Below are 20,953 nucleotides of genomic sequence, written 5' to 3'. Positions count from 1 at the left end.
GCCTGTTCCTGTGCTGTACATTTCTTTGTTCTTTGTTCTTTGTTCTTTGTTGTTTTTTATATTCTATCCAATCTTTTGATCTGCCACCCATCTTTGTGCAATTAAAAGCTTTGTTATGATCCCAGTTGGTGTTATAACTGGATGGGAAGATCCCAGAATGGAACGCTAGCTCAAATGACCATAACTTTAAAAAAATAAAACATGGAGGAACAGAGTCACTGGATTTTAACAAACAAAAAGACATTTATTGAACATGAAAAATGGGATTTTGATACAGTATGCCTTAACTCCTGCCTTAGCTTAACAATTACAGACAGAATTTAGGATTAACACACATCACAAAGTGCATCGTAATCTACAATGTTCGCATTGTCCCCATTAAGCATAGAAGGTGACTGTGGGCAAATGCGCTCTCTGGCCTGAACCCCAAGTGAATGTGGATGACTCCTCAGAATACCCCCAGATTATTGTCACATGAGAACTTCCAAATTCCACTCGCAAAAACACGCTTTAAAATCTTCTCTTACAATTATGCTTTTCCTTAGTGGTTTGCATTCCAAAATCCAGACCAGGTTTTTCAAATTATGCTTTTAAACAAATCTTCTGCCCACTTTTAATAGTGAATCCAGACCAGGATTTTACACCCACCTTTTAGGTTTTCTTTGTCTTCACTGCCTTTACACAAACTCCGCGATCCAGCCACCGATTTCCAAAATTATTTCAACTCACTTTCCACAGGCTATAGTAAAATATCACAAACCTGAAAATTACTTCAGACATTGTCCTGGTGTCTCAGCCTTTTTCTCAGCTCCTTCTGTTTTTATTGAACAGTGATCTGTTCCTGTGTCATTAGCTTCAGACTTCTTGGAAACTTCTCTTCATTTCTCTAGTTTCCTTAACTAGCTGCTCTTCAGATCTCTGCACTTGCTTTCTTAATGATTACTTCATGGTATGTCTTTTCTTCCAATAAAGCTGAGAGATGTTCCCTCTTTAGCCTTCTAAACCAGTTGCTTCTAGCAAAGCTGTGAGAGCTGCCTTCTCCCTCACTACCTATCTCCAAGTGCAATGAAATTAGCCAAATAAAACATAAAAGCTTCTCTACCATACAAGGCCCCAATTGCTAGCAACACCCAATAGCTCTGCTGGCCTATTTATTCTTCAGGTCATAGCCCTCTCTAAGCAGAATAGAAACACAGGGAAGATGGTTGGATTCTTTCTCTTTGAAGATGGTCGCTACCTGACTCTTATGTGGTACAAATGTTACTTGCCACTTGTCAGCCTAAACCTGAATATTGTCCAGGACTTGATGCTTTTGCACACGACTACATCAGTATCTGAAGATTTGCGAATAGTGTTGAACATTGTGCAATCTTCACAATGGTGCCAGGCCCGCTAAGTGGATGTAAATCTGGCCTTGATTAACTACCTGCATCCTCCTGCTGACGCGCAGGCACACACCTTGATCATGCCACCGGCGGGGGGGCCGGAGCATCGGAAACCTGATCCTGCTTTCTCCCCTGATTCCGTTTTCGTCCCGGCGCGGATTCTCTGCCTCACCGGGAACTCTGCTCCATTACCCGGTGGGGCGGGGGGTCCCGGCGGGATGGAGTGGCGTGAACCACTCCGGCGTCGGGCTGCCCCAAAGTTGCGGAATCCTCCGCACCTTCAGGGGCTAGGCCCGCCCCGGAGTGGTTGGTGCCCCGCCGGCCGGCGGGATAGGGGCCTGGCGTCACGTCAACCGGTGCCGAAGGGCCTCCGCCGGCTGGCGCGAGTTGGCGCATGTGCGGGAGTGCCAACGCATGCTGGCGTCATCAATTCTCTGAGGTGGGCGGCGCGGCTCACGCCACGCTGTTTTTTTGGGGGGGGCGAGAGAATTGGGAGGACGGCGGGGGCGGGATTCACGCCGACCCCTGGCGATTCTCCGACCCGGCGGGGGATCAGAGAATCCCAACCCGTGGCTCTGTATCCACCCCATCAATTAATTTAATCATTCTAAATATGTTCAATTGGTTGGCCTCGGTCTTCTAATTCCAAGAGAATTAAAAGCTATGTCCATGAGGCCTGCCCTCATAAATTTCAGCCCTGGTACAATTCTTCTATTTCTAATAACCTGTTGAAAATGCATCTCTCCATGACACTGTTTTCAGAACTTTCCACTTGGCCCAGGGTATCCCTCACTCCTGCGAGTTCCCCACCGCTATTCAATGACACTTTGTCACTTTGTTTGGGTCTGGGGGTGTTTCACACCAGTTTAGCCCACAGTTAGAATTTTTTTTAGCACTTGGGAGCTGAACTCCGAGATCGGTCCACCATTTTGAAAGGGTGCTCTGATCTCTAAATGAGCTGTGGGTCCCCCACAATCCCCACCCATGGGCAATGTCACCTCCCACACAAGGGCACTACCTCACCCTCCCCCAAAGTGAGGACACCCCGCTTTGGGGTCCCTGGACGCCCTCCCTCTTGAGGCCCCCCACGCCCACTTGTAGGCCCCTCCCATTTCAGGACCCCCACCCGTCACACACTCCCCCAACCTCTCAGCGGCCCCTATCTACATGCCCTGCACACCCCAACCCTTCAAACTCAACCATCCTTTCATGGCCATGCCCTATTTTGTGGAATATAATTTATTTCATTATTATACATACTTCTAAACTTTTGCCTTTCATCTTGGCATGTTTTTTAATCTGGAAGTTGCTGTCCATTTTTACTTCTGCATTTTTTTCCTGCTTCTTCACAATTCATTTCAGTGTTTTTATTTCCTTTATGTGCATTAATATTTTTATCAACATTGCTTTGTTTGCTCATCCTTCTTTCCTTTTCTGTAATTGGTGTTCTGATCTCAAGCTGGCAGTACAGAGTTCACAGCACTTAAAAGTTTTACTCTGCCTTGCTGTCAGGTGCAGGAAATGTTTGTCAGCAGTTGAGCATGGAAAGGAAAATGCCTCTGACTAACTGGGTCTTGTATTTGCTGTATTTGCAAAATAAACAAGGGAAGTCATGAACTTGTATGGGACACCAAATATGTTCAAATAACAATAGAATCTACCACTGCTTATTAATTAACACCCTCTGGAAGGAATCCAACCCAATACTCAAGTCTGAAAGGTTCAAGCAGGAAGTAAATATGCCACTCTTAATTTTCATGTAGTTTCTTTTGGCTTCCTATTCCGGAAGTGCCACTCTTTACGTAGGCCAACAGGACACCTATTCCACACATTTTCAACCCACAGCTTCACTCCATCCTTATCCATCCAACCATTGTCATAGACGTGAACACAACTCCTGCAGGGAACTTGATTTTCAGCATGGTATAATGTTTGAAAATGATTAAAGACTTTAATTTCTATCTGCCATGCAAGCTTGAACCACCATGAATCTTGTCTTCTCATGTCTGGTTTTCATTTGAACTATTCTCAAACATTTCCACTCCACCGTTCAGTTGCTGGCATATCAAAATGTATGGGAGTTTCCATCTGGCAAACAGGTGGTTGTATTTTTGCCACTATCTGAGGATGAATCACTGAAAACTGATAAGTTTGGCATCAAGGTGTTTTGGTAGCCACTGTTCCATAAAGCAGCTACATCAACTAGCTGTTAATCTAAAATCTTTGCTGTGCTCATGGTTTGATTTGGTCCACTTAAGTGCTAATGTACGCATTGCATTTCTGGCGACAAGGTGATTTTTGAGGACCCATTCCGATACATACTTCTCAAGATCAGGCCAATGACTGATCCCTCTTCTAATGGCACATTTGGTCTTCGGCATCTTCTTCAGGGCAGATTCTTTTTCCATTTGCGCACCAGTTTTTCACTAACACCGAATTCCCTTGCTCCAGCACAGTTATTTGATGAGTTAGACAACATACAAATTTTAGCTTGAAACCAACTTCATACTTCCTCAATTTTGTTGGAATATTCATTTATTTTGTTGTTTGCCATGTGTGGTCCGCACTGTGTGGGTGTATCTTAAACCCCCTTGCAACAAGGAGGAGGTTGCGTAGTGGTATTGTCACTAGACTAGTCATCCAGAGACCCAGGGTAATGATCTAGGGATCTGGGTTTGAATCCTACAACAGCAGATGGTGAAATTGTAAACCAATAAAAAACCTGGAATTAAAAGTCTAATGATGACCATGAAACCATTGTTGATTGTCACTAAAAAAAGACCCAACTGGTTCACCAATGTTCTTTCGGGAAGGACATCTGGTGTCCTCATCTGGTCTGGCTACATGTGACTCCAGATCCGCAGCAGTGTGGTTGACTCTGAAATTCTCTAGGGAAATCAGGGATGGCAAAATCATTGATGCCCACATCCCATGATCTAATTTAAAAAAAATTGCAACACAGCAATCAACTATTTGATCGCTTGCGCCCAGTTAGGTACCGTTAAGTAAAACATGCATTTGTGGAGCAGCAGGGGAAGATTTGAAACTGATTACTAATACATGTTATTATGGGTTGATGGGTAGGGGGGTGGGGGGACATGGCATCAAGTTATACGCCGAGTATACCTAAAAACATGGTTTTTGGTGCCGGATCAACCTAAAACACCTTAATCTATGGTAAATATTGTGTTTCAGTGGAAGATAATGCATTGATAAGTTGGGATCCTTTTTATTTAGCCATTTAAGACGAGATTTACCGGCCACTTTGCACCGAAAAAGTGTCGCGTGGCCAGGAGCTGCCTTGGGATGCCCCTTCCAGGATTGCTTTCTGAAAAATCCGCATATTAGAGTGAGACTGGTAGTTTTGTGGGGGAGGCCTCCAGGTGGTTGCCACCTGGGCAGGGTGGCAACCTGGCACTGCCACCTGGGTGCCAGCCAGGCACTGACAATGTGTCCAGCTGGCACTGCCAGCTGGCAAGGGTGCTGCCAGTGCCAAGGTGCCAATTTTGCGTGACGGGGATCGGGCCTGGAGTTGCCCTGCGCGGGTATGTGAGTTGGGGCTTAGGTGGGAGTTCGGGGTTCACAGGTGGCCGAGAGATTGGGATGCCATTTTGTCTTGATCTCTTCCTGTGCTGAGGAGCTCCTCAGTGCAGAAAACGAGACTAAAAGTGCAGCCCCGCATTCCCCGCTGAAGCTCCCGATCGGCCCGTTCGATAGCGTGCTGTTCTGAGCGGCAGGAAACACGCAGCTAATCGCGTGCTATCGGACTCTGTTCCCTTTCGGGTAGATCCGCGCCCTTAGTTTCTAGTTGCTTCCTTCAAAAAGTAACCTTTAAAAGCAATTTATGTAATGATCATAGAATTGTTTGAAACACTGTTCCAGGAATGTGTAACAGATTAAAGTAGTTGACCCTTGCTTCCCACAACACTCATGTTGAATAATCTGACATATTTATCACAGCTTGATGTTTCTGGTTGAACACTACTTCTATAAAGCACGTCAAATTTAGCTTAACATGGAAAAACGCGGCGTGAAGTGTTGGATGCTTAGTGATTCGATGCAAACCATTGTCAAATCTTTAAGATTTAAAAACAATGTTTTGTTGAGACTTGGAAATTAGGAAACAACGCTGAATTAGCTGTATGGCCCTTTGAAAACTTACCATGGATAAACAGTATTGTCCTTAACCTATTGACCCAAAAGGCTTGCCCCTCTGCCCTTTGAATGGTGTTTGCTAGAAAGCTTCCATGAAAAGCTTTTGTTGCTAGTTTGCAGTCTTTTTGATAGCTTTGCTGTGTATCACATGATGTAAGATGGTCTTTGTTGATTAGAATTTTTCAGAAAATTACGCATTCCACCATGAAGAATAATTGTCCAACTGCAGTCATGATTGGGTTAACAGGATTTTAAGAGCTTTGAGTGTTGAAAAGAGGCAAATACAAAGAGGACCTGGCCGTATAGTCAGTATAATCCTTTTTTCTGCTGTATGTGCTCAGGCCTGACGGCCCATAACAAAAATTGAATTGGAAATGATGGGAGCTGAAGGCTGTTCCTTGGAATTGCATGTCATGGCCTTATAGTCCATGTCAGGGTCTGTTTGATGGTCTTTATCCTACCTGACATATACGGAAAAAGTTTGGAGAAGGGAAGTCATTACATAATCTTGACCAGCGACAGATCAAAAGCACCCAGTGATCAAACAAGGCAAAGGACTGTGGAGGAAGCTTTTCTTTCTTCCCTCAACACCTGGCTGATTACTGAAGGGAACAAGGCCTCAGACATTTGGTTGATTTGATGTACTTTGATGTACAGTGCATGTCAAGTGGAGCAAGAGTGCAAACTGTGACTGAGTGGTTTCAGAGGTGCTATAACCCAACAGGAAGTTCCTCACAGTCAGCATAATACTAGAATGCATTACCTCCTGTGGCTACATCTAAAGAAGTATTAATAAATCTTATCTATTCATGTTGTGAAAAGCCACTGTGTCTGAATTTTCACTTGGGCTTGAGCAAGGTCAGTGAGAACATCCAACTTCAGCTTTTTTAATCAAATTGTAAAAGCGGGGCAAACAATTTTTCTTATTAAAAAAGAGCTTCTGTATTCATTCTTGGTTGATAGATTTTCTTTGCTGAAGTACACTGGAATTCACTAATGCATCGAAAAACCTTAGGACAATACATTGCAGGCATAAATGTTTTGGACATTATATGGAGGCACTCTGGTGATATGTAACAGCGAGTTACTAAATTTTGCAAATATGAATATTTTCCAGAACTGTAAGATATTTAAGTATACAGAAGGGTTTGGTTATGGTATAAAATACCGACAGTTGGATTTTCAATCAAAAAGATTAATGTATTATAAATGTTGATAATGTGTGGCTGAATTTGGAGAAGATGCAGAAATTAATCATATATTTTAGTATTAATTTGAGCACCTAACATGATTTTTTTGTTTATTATTGGTCTTAATCCGCAGGAAAATTAATTCTATTTAGTATATTTCACTATTATGGTTGTTTGGAGATGTGCTGCAATTCATAACTAGCTCCATATTTTAAGTTACAATTCCACTAAAAGATTCAAGTTAACCCACATTTTTAAAATTTACTTAAGTGGAAAACTATAAAGATTAGTGTTATGAGACTACATTATGCTGAAATGAGAATTGTTTAATAATTATTTTTCACTTACTTTACAATGTATGCTGCGTAGGACTGACCAGCGATTAGCTGCTGATGGTTACTCATGTACCTGCAGTAATCAGATCAGATTCATGAGTGAATGCTGTCACACATTCGTAACAAGGAGTGCATTGATTGTTTATAATGGTCACAGGAAAACAGAATAAAGCTATTGTACATAAATAATAAAACTAATGGATAAGATGTAACCTAACTTGCGGTTCCGGTGTCAGTCTCATTTTCAATTTGGGATATAATCTGTGCTCCCTGATTCAGGTCGCAGCCTGATAATTACCTGCAGATGCCCATTTTTATCGCTAATTTTAAGGTATCTTATTTGATGAAAAAGAAAAAATCAATGAAGCCTTTCATTTGAAAAATGAAATTAAATGTAATTTTCCAGGCAAGTATGCAATTTATATTATTCCATTATATTATTAAAATTATTCTTGCCCTTCCGGGGAAGGTTGACTTGGAACTTCTTTTTACCTGACTGTAAATGTTTGTTTGCATTTTATACATATTTTCAGCTATCTGTGAGTAGTTGTAGCCATTCATCGGCAATTGGTAAATTACTGAAGTCATTCATGTTTCTTTTAAGTAATAAAAAGATTTGATATTCTTTTGTGAGTTGCCCGTTTTCTGTCGTAGAATTTATTGAACCTACATACTGGATGCTTCCTATTTCCAAATAGAAATAGAGAATTAAGAGAAACTATAGAACTTTCATTTTTAAGAAAAAATATTGAGTACATTAAACATTTGTAATTGTATACTACTGAATACAGAAATGTACTTGAAGCTCAATGTTGATTTAAAAAGAGGCTCAATGGTTTAATCAAATGTAGTATTCACTTTCAACATATGTTCTCTAAGTGAGCAACTGTTCTTTTGTGCCTGAGGGTATACAATGGTGCTGGGTGCAGCTGTAAGCCAGCAGGACATTGTTTTGACTCTGCATGCCAGATTTAGCATTTTATCTTGTTATTTATGCAAACAATAATCTTAAACACCCGAATCAGAAGAGTGTTTAGTATTGTATCATTGAAATGTTTTGCTCTCTGGACTCTGAAGTAGTGTGCATTAATTGAAGTTACAAATTGTTATAAGGTGATGGATCAGATAGTACTTGTCAATAAAATATCATTGCTCGTTGGTCACTGCTGCTTTGAGTAAAGTTATACTCAAAAGTTTATAATTTTTTATGCATCTAATTATTCGTAATTGTAAGTCATCTTATCCATTTTCCAAAAAGTTATATAATTAATTTTATTCTGCTATAAAGTAAATTATGGGAGTATGAAAAAATGTTCCTTTAATTTCTGAAATATGCTTTGATTTGTTTTACCAGTTGCATTTGAGATAGAAATTAGAATGGTGGGATGAAAGGTGAAATCTTCTCTACCATGGGAAATTGCGCACATTAGTTTATCTGATTTGGTTGTATGTACTGAAAAATAAATAAAAATAAGAAATGAAATCAGATCAGATACACGCAGGAAATATTGAAGTGCAGAATGAAAAGTTAACGATTTTTAAAATTAGGAAACAGATCAAAATATGGTAAGAAAGTAAAGTAACAAAACATTGAAAGGGAAGATAATAAGGTACGTATGGCTGGTTTCTAGATTTAAGCATTTTGTATCAGTATTGTATTTGAGGGCAGTTAGCCAATGTGGTGTTGTAATTTGATCTGAAACTTTGACATTGTAATGGAGTTTTTGTTAGGTTTGAGAATTTGTTAATATTTTTCAATGATGAGCATTACTGGTTTGCAAAAGTTATATGAGCTGAGGTCATTTGCTACTGTGGTACTTTGAGCCTCAATGACATTCCATGATTGGGTACCTTCAACAAGATCCGAATTTCTGAAAGTAGCAAATTACATTTTCAAAGGTCTTAAATCTTGTATTATCATGACAAAACATATTGGCTTAATGATATAAATGATTGGTATACCAATATTAAGGTATTTTGCTGTTTATGTAAATGTGTTGTTATTTTAGATACGTCTATTTAACTCTGGAGCAGATGCATCTAAATAAATAGTCAAGACAGATTTACAGCATGGTTTTATTTTCCAAATTTATGTATAATTTGCGACGTATTTGGTTGAAACATGAATTGACAAAAACACCATTGTTGGCTATTCAAACTTTGCATTGCTTTATTTTTATGTTCTGTAAAGATATTGCCCAGTCACATTTCCATTCTTTTGTGTTTTTATTTGTACTAATCAAGCATAGTTTAGGATTTTTGGATCATTAAAATTCAAATGATCCTTTTAGACTGAGTGAATTTCCCCAGTCCATTCTTTTGCACATTGTGTCTCTGTTTATTCAGCTCCACTCCCTTTGCAGCCATACATGTATATATATATATGATGCAGGATCAATGGTGTTGTGATATCTCTTTAAGAGAGAATGTGCTAATGAGTAAGTAGCCAGGCTGTAAACCATGTGATCAGCAGACATTGTTCAAGAGTAGCTTTCAATTTAGCTGGCAGCATGTGGGATGATGGAGTTACAGCTGTACTTTAATGTTAACAATGGCTATTGAATCTTAAGCGCAAGTCTAACTGAGAAGCAATCTTGTACTACTTCGTAAAATAAACCAAACTTATGTTTAGTTGACCAGTCCTGTGTGAGATTGATAAGTTTGTATTAAGCAAACTTAGAAATACAACAAATGACATTTGCCATCCTACTTTATTTGCATGAGTTAAAGATGATAAAAATTGCATGCTGCTATCACATTTTCTGTCCAGTGTGGAATTAAGTTTAAACTTGAATAATGTGTGAGCTAAGTGCTCAGCAAAACTTATTGTATAAAAACTTGTTATAGGGGTCAGCCTATCTAATAAAGCAAATTAATTTTTTCATCCTTATTTTTATGAAATTGACTTCTATGTTGTTGAATACCCGAACTTGTTGCATTTGAAACTCTTTCAAAAAGAAATTCAATGGACATTTGAAGGAAGGGCTGTGAGGATCAAGCAGGGGGGCTGACTGGATTGCTCTGTGGACAGCCAGCATAGAGCGATCTGAGTCACCTCTTCCTGTGTCGGAAATTACTCTGTGTACTTTTTGGTAACAGACAGCATATTTCTACGGCAAAAAACAACAAATCATGGAAAAGAAAGTGTGGAGAATATTGAGGAAATAAATGGCTTGCCTGTGTTAACTGTTCGGTTAAATACCTCAATGCTTCCCTATAGTATTTGTCTTGTTTGCCAGTATTTCGGCTGGTATCTTACAGTGCTTATTTTCTCCTTTTTTATGCTTTCCCACTCAATTATGCAGAAGTGGGTTAGCATTGAAAAGTGAAGATCTTTACAGTACTCACGGACTTTGTATTTAATAGTTTAAAACTTTAATTGTACTCAACGTTGAGTCCATGATGCAAAACCCCTAATTGGGAGATGAAGTGATTTTCATTGAGCTTCTATTGAACTGCTTTGGAATAATAATTGGAGGTTCAGGACAGTGGAGCCAGATTGAGAGTAGGATTATGAATTAAAAAGACTAGCAACTGGAAGCTAAAAATTACTTATGCAGACTTAAAGCAAAGTATTCAACAAAATGATCAACTAATCTGTGTTTGGTTTCCACATGTAGAAAAGGTCACAACATGAGCAGCAAATAATTGTTGTGTTATGTACTCTGGGATAACACAGGCGGCAACTGGATGCAGCTTTAACCAAAAGATACTCCAGACCTTGAAGTTAGTTCAATCTGATTTATCAAACCAATAGCACAGTTCTCTGTGAGTTCGACTCTGCTAACCTAAGTGTGGTTACTCTGTCTGACTGAACCAGACTAGCTCTCAGCCACGTGCAGGAGGTGTGATACTGTACATACAGCCTGACGCACTCTGTAGATGTTCATCAGTGGAAAGAGGCGGAGTGTGAGTGCCTTGTGCCTTTTATAGTGAGATACCACCCCTGAGTGTCCTGCCTGCTCATTGGTCGTGTCCTGCCTGCTCATTGGTCATGTCCTGTTCTCTGTGTTCATTAGCTGCCTGTCTGTGCCTGTCTGTATATCATTATCTGCATGTCTGCATATCATGACAGTAATGTCCACGAACTTGAAAGAAGTACAAGTAAATCAGTTTCATTTGCAGAGAATGCCATTGATGGCAGGGAAGGTAGGATGTGAAAGGATAGGTTTTGCATGTTGTGCATTTGCTTGTGAAGGTGCCATAGGAATCTGGAGAATTTGGGGGATGACTGAATATAGGGTCATGTTGTTGGGGAGGACATTGACCTTTTGTAATGCAGAAAGAGGAGAAATATGTGTTTATTAATGACATACTGGAGACGGTAAAATTGGTGGACAATCATCTCTTGAATAAAAAAGCTGGTGAGATGTAAGGTGAGGACAAGGGAAGGAGGGAAAGGTGGCATACGTGGTTGAGGATCTTGTTAACGATCAGGACTGAAAACAAAAAAATGCTGGCAATATGCAAGGTCAGGGAACGTCAGTGGAATTTTCTTTCTTATTTCCTCTCTGTCAGGCTTTCAAAGTTGTATTTTCTTTTCTCACATGCATTTCAGTTTACAATAGAGAGATGTGCATGATTGAGCTTGAGTATCATCTCAGACGAGGATTTGAAGTCACAAGTCTTTAGGTTTTCTTGAAGTTCCCAATTTTATAAATATCCCAATTTTGTCATTGCAGGAGCAGATGAAAAGTTTAATTGAGCATTACTTGTTTTCTCCTTGGTCAAACAAACCTATTTGGAAAGAACATTGAGAGAGACCCTTTTTTTACAGTTCTGCAAAGCTGACATTAGATGGCAGCAACAAAAATAATTACAAACCATGAAGAGATAATCGCACGTTTAATAGCTCATTTGCCAGCTACTTTAACTCTGATTGCATCTTAATTCAGTATTCATGGTTTGTACTTATGGAGTATCTTCATGGATTCCTTCAGTTTAAGAATTCAGCATATGTTGTGCTGGAACACTGAAAAGTCACTGGTAACGCGGGGGTACTTTTAGTGCAATCTAACTGATGGTTCCGTTATTTTAGCTTCCTGAAAAAAAGCAAGATGCGGTGTACAGAAATCAGAAACATTTTAAACTTGTATTAAAAGTTTAAAACTTACAATGAACCTTTGTTCGATCACACTTTCAGTACAATGCAGAGTTCTGGTCTTTCTATTCCAAAATGGTATTAAGGAAGAAAATGCAAAACAGATTTAAAAGAATTACTCAAGGCGCCTGTCATGATATTCATATAAACATATCATGGTGTAATCACACACACACACACTGATGGACAGATCAACAGACCAATCAACACACACGCAACATCACAGCCAATCACCAGTGAGAGCACACGCACAATAAAACAGGGAACACCACAGTTCCTGCTCATTCCAGCAGGAGATAGCTCGGAGCACAGAGCTCACAGCGTGCCACTCAGACATACACCATGTGCTGAGTGCCTCTCTAAGATAGTGTTAGGGCTAGGTCCACAGGTTAACGGGTAAAGTACGAACCACAGCCATGAGTTAACAGATGTTGTTATCAAGAGTAATAAAACAGAGTTCTACCATCTACAACCGTGTTGGTTCGTTTGCATAGCGGAACACCCAACACGACAGCGCCGAGTACCCGGGTTTCATTCCGGCCCCAGGTCACTGTCCGTCTGGAGTTTGCACATTCTCCCTCTGTCTGCGTGGGTCTCACCCTCACAACCCAAAGATATGCAGGGTAGGTGGATTGGCCATACTAAATTGCCCTTTACTTGGAATTAAAAAAAAAAAAACCTTCCACAGCGCAAAGAATGATACCAGAACTGAGAAGTTAGAATCTGGAAGAGATAACAGTTGTGGGTCTTTGCATTCGAAAAGGCAAGGATAAGTGTCGATTGAATGGTTTTTAAGCTAATGAAAGGAGTTGATAAGGCGGAAGTGGAAACGATGTTTTAATTTGATGAAGTCCGAAACCTGGGGGTCATTAATGTAAAATAGTCACCTATAAATTCAATAAGGAATTCAGGAGAAAATACTTTCCCTAAAAAATTGTTAAAATGTGGAACTTGCTGCTGTATGGGAACATTTGAGTGTACAGCCAGTCAAGGGGAAATATTAGTACATAATATGGAAATAATTAGAAGGGCATGCTGATAGGATTCTGTGACGTAGAATGTGAGGAGTTTATTTGGAGCATAAGCACTGGTATGGTTAGTCTTTGAAGGACCCATTTCCACGTTGCATGTACAATTAATTATAGCTGATCGAGTGATGTGATATTCTTATGGAGTAAAGGGAAAAATGATAAAACCGTGCTAAAATATATTTCCTCCATTAACTGTTTTCATATGACCGCATTTTGAATTTAATCAACTTTCAGAATCCTAGCATATCTATATTTAGGCCATGCTCCTTTTATCATGCACATAGCCCTAAATAGAATTCAAAGTATGCACCAAATCTAATGCCATTTGCAAGTTGACATTGTAAAGGCCATGTTTTGAAATTGGAGTGCACTGACATTACATAACAATGCTGTATATCAGACCCCATCCAGTGCTGTTAAGTATTATTCGAATTGAATAGAAGGGATATGCCATTCTTTTCACTTCAAAAAATGTTAAATAATATTTCTTTATACCTGTCAAAGGTTCTGGTTTCACAACAGTTTGGTGGCATTGATAGACACAGCTGGAGATATTCCAAGTATTGGTCATGAGCAGAATGATTTCTCATCTTGGTTTTAAAAGTGTCACATGCTTTGGTGCATGATAATAAATGTCACTTATCACATTTCCCTGATGTTGTTTGAGTGGAGTTTTGTAAAGGATGCGTACTGAGCCACGGGAGGTTCATGACATCATGGACTATGCAAACATTGAAGTCCTACTTGAATTGAGCTCAACATTTTTGGCAGAATCGAGGCTCAGCCTCATACAGTTTAAGGTGCTGCACTGGGCACACATGATCGGGACAAAGATGAGCCGTTTTTTGGGGGGTCAGGACAGGTGTGTTAGGTGCTCAGGGAGCCCAGAAAACCACACCCATATGTTCTGGGCAGGCCCAGCGCTGGAGGAATTTTGGAAGGGCGTAGCGAGGACGGTATCGAGGGTGGTAGAATCCAGGGTCAAACCGGGCTGGGGGCTCGCAATATTTGGGGTGGCAGAGGAGCCGGGAGTGCAGGAGGCGAAAGAGGCCGGTATTCTGACCTTTGCGCCCCAAGCATGCAGACATTCGCCTGCCCACCACTTCAGTTATCTTTTCAAAAAATTCAGTCGGGTTCACCAGGCATGACCTACCCTGTATAAAATTCATAGCCCTCCTTCCCGCTCTCTGCCTCACCCACCTCTCTCTCTCTCTCTGTCCCACCCCACCCCCCTCTCTTTGTCCCCCCACTTCCCCCTCTCTCTGCCCCACCCCTCTCTATCGTTTTCAAGCTGTTCATTCACATTGTTAATCTAAACTAGTAATCCCTGAATAATAGATGTTAAACCAATTGCTCTACAACTTCCTCTCATCTTTATTTAAAAAAAATAAATTTAGAGTACCAAATTCATTTTTCCAGTTAAGGGGCAATTTAGCGTGGCCCATCCACCTACCCTGCACATCTTTGGGTTGTGGGGGTGAAACCCATGCAAACACAGGAAGAATGTGCAAACTCCACACAGACAATGACCCAGAGCCGGGTTCGAACCTGGCACCTCAGTGCCGTGAGGTAGCAATGCTAACCACTGCGCCACCGTCCTGCCCTATCTTTGTTAACTAGTGCAGTGATATATGGAATTTTCCAGTTTAAAGGAATGAGTTTTGAATCAAGGAAACTTAGGAAGATTATAGCTGGAGCATCAGCCCGGTTCTTACTTCCTTCCTTTAAAACCCAGAGATGGAAGCCATCTGGTCCTGGAAATTCACCATTCTTTAATGCCCTTATTTTCTTCATTTCTGTTATTTTTGTTTACCTTTGATTTGGTAGGTCCCTCATCCCTAATGTAATATTAGTTTCCTTGGAATATCCAGCATGGTCTGCTGTAAATACTGATTCAAAGTAATTATTCATCGTGCCTGGCACTTCCTTATATTCGTTGATAATATCACCTTTCCAAAGAAGTGCAGGTTAGGTGGATTGGCCATGCTAAATTGCTCCTTAGTGTCTAGGGATGTACAGGTTAGGTGGGGATATGGAGTTACAGGGATAGGGTGGGGGAGTGGGCCTAGGTAGGGTACCCTTTCAGAGGATCGGTGACTTGATGAACTGAATGGCCTCCTTCTGTACTGTCGGAATTCTATGGCTCTCAGTGTTCTGGGAACTCTGATTTCTCTTGACCCTTTTCTTGCCTCATACACCTATATATTTCCTTTTGATTTTGATCTCTCTTGTATGTCTCTTTTCATACTCCCTTTTTGTAGCTCTATTTGTTTAATCACCTTTGCTGCTCTTTGTAGCTCTCCTAGTATCCAGGATGTGTGCTTTTTTTGTATTTTTGTATGCTTGTTCTTTTAGTTTAATGTTGTCTCTTACCTCTTTGGTCATTCATGACATTTTTTTTTGGCAAGTAGAGCTCTTGCTCCTTCGGGGTATAAACTGGTTTGATATTGCATTAAATTATTTTTCAATGGCTCCTGCTGATCTTCCATTATTTTACCCATTGACAGATTTGTTCAGTTTGCTGTGGGCAGTTTCTGTCTCATCCCATTGAAATCAGCTCTGACTATTTCCAGGATGATATACTATCAGTTCACAGTGCAGCATTATCATTTACAAGGTGTTTTAATACTGAGCTGCATCATTAGAATAAGACATGCAACAAAAATGTGACAGTGGCAGTTGGTGAGAGATTACCAATGACAGAATGCTGCTTAAAGGAAAGTTAAGAAATAAGTGGTGGGAAAGAGTGTACTTATTTGCTCATTGTGGCTTGTGAAGCTTCAGCAGTCAACCTACATAATAGTTTAATTTTAATGTGAGACATACAATGAGCTGATCATATTTTAATTGCACTGGTTTTATGGTAAAACCAGTTATATACAGGGTGATTGAAAGTGATTTGTACGTGTATTCTTTTTGACACAGCCATTGTAAACCATTACGGATTCTTTCTCTTGAACGTAATCATAGTAATAACGAGCAGCAAATTAGTATAACAGTAAAATGATTTGGATCACAGCATTAAAACATAAATGTACTTTGTAATGAACCAATGATCTTTATTGCAAGCTTTAATTTGTAATACAGGTGTATTTTCTGCTCTAGTTCTTTTATCTGAACCGTCATCTTCCACTGTTAATAAAACTTTTATCTTTAAGTTGGGAGGTCTCAGTATTTGCTTTGTTATGATCTTGGTAGAGATCAGCAACCTGTCTATTTATTTGTTTCAAATAAAACCCAGGAATCATGAAGCCACAAGGTTCACAGTTTAAATCAAGAATTTTACAACAGAAAAGTCAAAGAACATGAATACTAACTACAATTCATCTTAAATAGCCAGTTATTTTAAAGATATTGAAAGTACAATAAACAGAGATACTTATGCTTTGTTTTTATTTATTTATTTCATAAATTTAGAGTACCCAATTATTTTTTTTCCAATTAAAGGGCAATTCACCTACCCTGCACATCAGTGGGTTGTGGGGGTGAGATCCACGCAGACACGGGGAGAATGTGCAAACTTCACACGGATAATGACCCGGGGCCGGGATCGAACCTGGGTCCTCGACACTGTGAGGCAGAAGTGCTAGCCACCGTGCCGCCCAGATACTTATACTTTGAACGAAACTTCGTAATTCAACTTTCTTCATACACTCATTTGACTGATATCCCCAATAACTTAAGTAATTTGGTGGTACTACAGAAATGGGGTTTTGTAAAATTGGTTCATCTTGCACTAGAACCTTGGACCCTGGTGCTGTGAAGCCACAGTACTACCGTGCTGCCCTACTTGTGCTACCGTGCTGTGAGGTTGTAAGTGTGAGGTTATCCATTTCGGTCGGAAAAATAGAAAGGCAGCTTCGTATCTACTGGAGAGAAATTTCAGTGCTTTGGTACAGAGGTATCTGGGTGTCTTCATGCATGAATCGCAGCAAACTAGTATGCAGGTACAGCAGGTAATAAGGAACGCAAATGGAATTTTGGCCGTTATAGCTAAAAGAATAGAATATAAAAGCAGGGACGATTTGCTGCAACAGTACAAAGCATTGGTGAGTACTACTGCGTACAGTTTTGGCCCCCTTTTTTGAGGAGGGATGTAGTTGCATGAGAGGGTTAGAGGTTCACTAGATTGATTCCAGAGATGAGGGGTTTGTCTTGTGAAGAGAGATCGAGAAATTTAGGCCTCTACTCACTCAGGTTTAGAAGAATGAGAGGAGATCTAATTGAGGTATCAAATGTATTGAAAAGGTAGATGTGGAGCGGATTCTTCCTCTTGTGGGGTAATGTAGACAAGAGGTCATTGTTTTAGGATAAATGGTAGCAAAGGTGAGGAGAAATTAGCCATCTCAAAGAGCTGTGAATCTGTAGAATTCACTACCACAGAATGTGGCGGATGCTGGGACATTGAGTATATTTAAGGAGGAGATAGACATATTTTTAATTTGTAATGGGTTGAATGGTTATGGAGAGCGGGCAGGAAAGTGAAGTTGAGGTGGAGATGAGATCAGCCATGATCGTATTGAATGGCGGAGCAGGCTCGAAGGACTGAATGACCTATTCATGCTCATAGGTCTTGTATTATTATTTTCTTATGATTGATAGAAGCATTGCCATGGAGAATGCACCAGTTTATGGTGAACTGCCAAGCATTTTTTTGAAATTTAAATCAGGCTGTTTGACTCTGGTTAGTGTATTGTTCTGAGATTGCAGAGCTCTGTGATGTGGAGGAATCTGGGTGTTTACGTACATGAATCGCTAAAGGCTAGTCTGCAGGTACAGCCGAAATTAGGAAAGCTGATAGAATGTTATTGTTTATTGCGAGAGGAATTGAATACATAAGTATCGAGATTAAGCTTCAGTTTAGACCATGTTAGGAAAACAAAGATAGTTTTAAGGGATTTATATTTGTATTAGTATACATTAGAAATAAGGCATAATTTTAGTTGTGTTTAATTTAATGTTCTGTGCCTGGAAGGGTAAAACCTATAGTTAAATTCATGCTGGTCAAAGGTGTTTGTATGTGTGGGAGTTGGTTAAGTTCCCATTGTTTTTCTATTCTGCTTGGAGAGAACTATAGTGTGACGAATAAATAGAAGGTAGTCAGTGCTTCGCAACACGAGGCCACTTCCAGAGGTGAGGACTTTCCTTTGTTCTTAGTTTTAACTGGAAGCCAGATCAGTTGGAGCCAGGTGACTGAGGAGTTCTCAACTCTGCTAGGACTGGACAAGGATACAGGCTTTCTAATAAACAAGATACAGTCAAGATAACCATGGAATTGGTTATCTTCCATGGAGTTAAGTGACCAGAGACCAACGTATTGTTCCGAAGAATTCAAGGAAGCTTAAACAAAGTTTTCTGGGTTAGAGACAATCAAAGTAACTAGATTTCAAGTGGGATAGCAGACTTCAGAGGTAGATGCAATGTTTGATGTCACTTTAATATAGTCAGGGAATCAAGACGAAAAGCAAAAGAGAAAATGCTGGAAAATCTCAGGAGGTCTGGCAGCATCTGTAAGAAGAGAAAAGAGCTATAAAGTTTCAAGTCCCTTTGACCAGATGACCCTTTGTCAACCCCTTTGGCAAAGACTTAAAGGAATTGTGAGCAGTTTGCACAATGGTCAAGATCAAGAAACCCTCAAGGGGTTGGCGTGAAATCCTGGACTGGATTTGCTGTTAAATGTGGTGTGGAAGCTTAGATTGAAAGTGTCATTTGTAGAATCTGGACTGGATTTCAGAATGCAAACCGCCAAGGAAAAACATTGACATGAGAGAACATTTTAAAGTGTGGTTTTGGGATTGGAGCTTGGAAACTATCAAGTGACAATCGTCTGGCGGCGGGTGTCCTGAGGAGACAACCACAAACATTCACTTGGGGCTCAGAGGGGAGTGGGTACTGGAACAGAGTGATCTTCTGTGTGGAAAAGGGACTGTTTGTGTTAATGAGAACATTGTAGCTTCAGATGCACTTTGTAATCCATGTTAATCTGTGTATATTTGTTGAGCTAGGAGGAGAGTAGTAATAATAATCTTTATTGTCACAAGTAGGCTTCCATTAATACTGCAATGAAGTTACTGTAGAAAGTCCCTTGTCGCCACATTCCGGCACCTGTTGGGTATATAGAGGGAGAATTCAGAATGTCCAATTCACGTAACAGCAAGTCTTTTGGGACAATAATTCAACTTTCCATGTTTAATAAAAGTTTTTTTCTTGTAGTTAAAACTAATCAGCGGTCTTGTGACCCTGTTCCTCCACGTTTTAATATTAAAAAGTAAACATTACGGTCTTTGAGCCAGTGTTCCATTCTGGGATCTTCCTGTTCGGTTATAATACCAACTGGTATCGTAACAGACCACACCTGGAGTTCTGTGTACAGTATTGATCACCTTATTTACAGAAGGATGTCAATACTTTGGAGGCAGCGCCGAGAAGGTTCACCATAATATCTGGAATCGGCGAGTCATCTTGTGAGGAAATATTGGACAGGCTAGGCTTGTATCTGCTGGAGTTCAGAAGAGAAAGAGTCAACTTGATTAAAAATATAAGATCCTGTAGGATTCTGACAGATTGGATGTGAAGAGGATGTTTCCTTTTGTGGGTCACTGTCTAAAAATAAGGGTCACCTAATTAAAGCAGAGGTGAGGTGAAAATATTTTTCTGAGAGTCATGAGCCTTTGGAGGCTCTACCTGAAAAGTTGGTAGAAACAGAGCCTGTGAATATTTTTAAGGCAAGAGATGGATAGATTCTTGGTAACAAGGTGATCAGGGATAACCTTGCTTACCAGGAATCGGGGATGCAGATTTCAGGTTAGTGTCACATCAGCCATCATCTGATAAAATGGCGGAGCTGGCTCAAGGGCTGAATGGTCGACTCCGCTCCTTGTTCATACGGCCAGTTACTGGAAACCGGGTACTTCACCAGAAATTTTGAAGAGAAACCTTGTTCTTAAAGGATCATTGCCTCAGAATTGGACATAGCTTTTCCCCAAAAGCACATGGGGCATCACAACTTCCATTTTAATTTCCATTTCACCTGAGGAAGCAGCAGTGCTCCGAAAGCTAGTGATTTGAAACAAACCTGTTGGACTTTAACCTGGTGTTGTAAGACTTCTTACTGTGCTCACCCCAGTCCAACGCTGGCATCTCCACATCCATTTTAATGGTTCAAGTTGATATCTAGATATTGTGAGAGTGCAGTATTGCCTACATTTGAAGAGGCATTAAGGTCTTGTACCTGTCTAAGGTTCGGGTTGGAGATGATTTGAAGAAGAGCAGAGAGTTCTCCAAGTGCTTGGACCAACAATCCCTTCTCACCAGTACCTCCAAAGAAGTAGTCATTCAACTCATTGCTGTGCACACATAGCTGTTGTGTGCATGCCAACACAACAGCTGCAGTACTGCAAAGTAACTTGAAATGCTTTCGAATATCAAAAATATAAGCTGATCTATAATTATTTATTTATGATTGTTTATTACTGTGGGATAGCTAATGACACACTTCTGTGATATCTTTGCAAATAGGAAACAGCTATATATGTACAAGATCTAGATCTGTGCAAGAGAAAAGATGAACCAAATATTTAAGCTTAATAACTAGAAACGTTGCAAGATCTTGACAATTTATGCCCAGTAGTCCTGCTAAAGTAAATCAAACTTTTCAATTTGTGGAAATTCAAACTTCATGTTCCCAAATCTTGCTGTTTTTATTTCCTCCTTGTTCTTGTCTGAAAATGTGAAAATATTGTTGTTTCTGTCAACA

General features: G+C 40.1%; 1 protein-coding gene across 3 annotated transcripts in view; it reads left to right on the top strand.

Moving 5' to 3' along the window:
* Positions 1–20,953, top strand: part of fbxl17 (F-box and leucine-rich repeat protein 17) — a 1,158,180-nt gene that overhangs the window by 174,326 nt on the left and 962,901 nt on the right. The gene's annotated exons all lie outside the window — the stretch shown is intronic.

Source organism: Scyliorhinus torazame, chromosome 9 (assembly GCF_047496885.1).
Source record: "Scyliorhinus torazame isolate Kashiwa2021f chromosome 9, sScyTor2.1, whole genome shotgun sequence".
NCBI lineage: Eukaryota > Metazoa > Chordata > Chondrichthyes > Carcharhiniformes > Scyliorhinidae > Scyliorhinus > Scyliorhinus torazame.
Note: the sequence above shows the minus strand (reverse complement) of the source record. Positions and strands in the feature narration are given on the sequence as shown.